Raw genomic sequence first — 3,130 nt, 5'->3', positions numbered from 1 at the left:
AAAAATGATTGAAATGTTAAATGAATACAGAGCTTTGAAGGCTTCCTGGGAAAAAAATAGGGTAGGCTTATTACTAGGGTTATTTTACACCACACTGGGTTATTCCAGCGTAAATGAATTTATTTATTCATTTATTTAAGCTTGCGAGGATGTGTGGATTAAAGCAGACAATCTGGTTGGTCAACAGTCCGGTTGAGATGAAGAGGGTCGTACAAGTCCTCGTGAATGCAAAATAACGACATACAGTTGCATCGTTGGGATTTTATACTGACCGATTAATTTAGCCCTTCTGTTCCATTGTGACCATTTCCCGGTCTATTTGGGTTTCGCGTTGGCACCTCGAGTGCATCCATTGGTTCGCTTACGGGTTCCCGGTAAGGGGTTTCTAAGTTCGTCTACCACCAGAGGTGTGCGATGTATGGGGATTTCTACCACACTACACTGGACTACCTTTACTTCAAAGGTTTTCCGTTTTCGGCTTTTGTCGGTTAGAATAAAACCCTAGCTGAAGCCAAATATGCCGTATTCCACCGGTTATGTGTGGCCATTTGTCAACTGTCACTCTGTAGTCGCTGCTCTGGTTTTACTTCCTTTGCTGTAAGCCTGTTTATCTATCTATGCATAAAATCTATGCTTCGAAACAGATATTCGTACACCAGCCATCAATCAAAACGGACGTTTGGGGGCAAAATCGCAACATAAAAAAACAAAAAACTAAGAAAGTATATAAAGTACGAAATTAGTACGGAACCATGCAGAGAGAAGCTGTCAACAGTTTTTGCCCCCCACCCCCCCCAAAAAAATGGGCGATTGTATCTGGTTTATATGGTAATTATAACATGGAAACTGTCAGTAACAAATCGAATTTTCGATGCAAAGATAATAAGAAAACTTTATACATAATGTATGGCATGGCTATTTTTTTTTCTTTGAACTTAGGGTGTCATTGCTATAGATCTCTGGATGGAAATCAATATTTTACTGAAAATTTTTTTTAATCAACTTATCCTAGAGAATGTTGCTTTCCTGTTGAAGGAACATTGCTTTCCGTTTTTATTTCAGTGTTCCTATGAATGTTTTCAGGAAGGTTACCATTGGCAGACATCAATCTTTGATGAGCACGTGGTACGGAAATGTGTCATTTTATATAGTTGTCGTTCAATAAACAATCGACTAATCATAACGGTTGAGTTTCCACAATATCGGTTGTAGCACACAATGGAACCGGACGACACTAGTGGGTATTCTTGAGGATATATGGCGCAAATTTCAGTCCAATGAATGTCAGTAAACAATTCGTTGATGATTTTTGAAACCTTCAAGGTACCTTGAAATTCCACAGATCTCCAGTAAAAAGACCAGTGGTCAAAACAATTGTGGCTAATTGGTACTGAAATTAGCGGAAAATACCGATACCCAACAGGGACTATGCCACCAAATCGGACAAACCAATACAACATTACACTATGAAGTACTTTTAGGGCCATATGTCTTTTATGTCTTTCAATGCTCGGCGCATTCTCAAGAATGGAAGGCAATCAGGGATGTAGACTTATCTTTGTTTTTCTTTTGTTCATTTTATGCGGGGCCATTTAAGGGTTAGCACTTTAACCTTTAACAAAACCCAAAGAGCAATGGTTGTCTGAGATGACTCTACGAGGGCAGCTATTATCAGAGATAAACGTTTCCCAGGAACACAAGGCAGTTCGTTAACCGTGGGTGATGCGGTGTAGTTCAAGTGCGACCTACTTCTGTAGCTCCTTCGATATCTCCTAGAAGCAAGAATATAAAGGATCATGTTTGTTGAAGGTTGCCTTGGTGCTATAAGTGTTTACTAATGGAGTTTGTTTCCATACAAACATTTATTTAGGACCAGACGTTATTAAAACAAGAAGGCCTCGCAAACAGAGCTTTCATCTCAGCGAAAAAGTCTTGAATCCAGGAATATTTACTTTTTTAACAGAGGATGTTAAACAATGACGAGCCCGTTTCACGAAACAGTCGTCATTTGCCATACAGTGAAGCCATACCATACCATGGTAAATGCGTCTGACGCAACGCACCAAAAGCTTTTTAAAACGAACCATAGCCTCTCCAAAGCGATACCTGTTTTTTTTATTGCGTCTTGTTTGCCTCTCTTATTGATACAGAGGGTTATTTAAGGCCGCCGCGTGAAACCTGTTTTTCTCAAACTTCAGTAAATCTTCGAAGGAACTGCATAAGCCCATAACCTCGCACACTGTCAACACGCCCTGTTTTAAAAAAAATCACATTGCATTTACCACTGTGAATGGTGAATGGACTATGGGGTTTTCAGTGCGTTTCACGCCACATCCGGAGTATACTACAGACACGGACAAAACGCTACGATCTTTGATCTGTTAAGACATTTAGTCTAGGAAAACAAAATTCTCGGTCAAGCAGATGACATAAATCTTGGATTGCTTAGAATATGAGTCTACACAACTATGTGCCAAAACATCACGCACAAGTTTGCAAGGCATTTGAGATTTCCTTGCTCTCTTTTCGTTGCCAAGTTGTCAGTATTCTTGCGACTTTTGATTTCATAGACCTATATTTATCACCCACCTGTAAAGATTAGCCTATCGCTCTCTGAAAGTAATGAGCGGCCGCAAATGCTTAGCTAATGCGTAAGACCACAAGGATTTCCAGGTATATCTATGGTACTTGGAGCTAGGTTTGGCTAGATCAAGTGATATATAGTCGTACAGCAAACAACCAAAACAACAAACGATACTTGTGAAGTATTTAATCATACAGTTAGAAGCGCAATGAATCATAATTAAAGAAGATCATCAGTCTAACAAACAATCAGATTTAAACTGACCGAAAAAATATACCAATAGCCAATTGGCTGGATTTTAACCTAGCTAATAGGGTTTAACCGACTCATAACAAGGCAGAACAACTCTTCAGGATATCACTTCACAGCACGCGAAAGCGTATTAAATGGAGACAAAATTCTGTGGTCGGAGAAAAGGTTTCCTGCTTTTAGATTAGTTTTATCAACAAAAGTCATGCAACTTATGGCTCACCCAATTTTCTTTTTTTGATGGAGCGGGCGGGGTGGGGGTGGGGGTGGGGGGGGGGGGGGGGGGTGATGAATTAC

This window comes from Liolophura sinensis, chromosome 12, assembly GCF_032854445.1.
Source record: "Liolophura sinensis isolate JHLJ2023 chromosome 12, CUHK_Ljap_v2, whole genome shotgun sequence".
Lineage (NCBI taxonomy): Eukaryota > Metazoa > Mollusca > Polyplacophora > Chitonida > Chitonidae > Liolophura > Liolophura sinensis.
Note: the sequence above shows the minus strand (reverse complement) of the source record.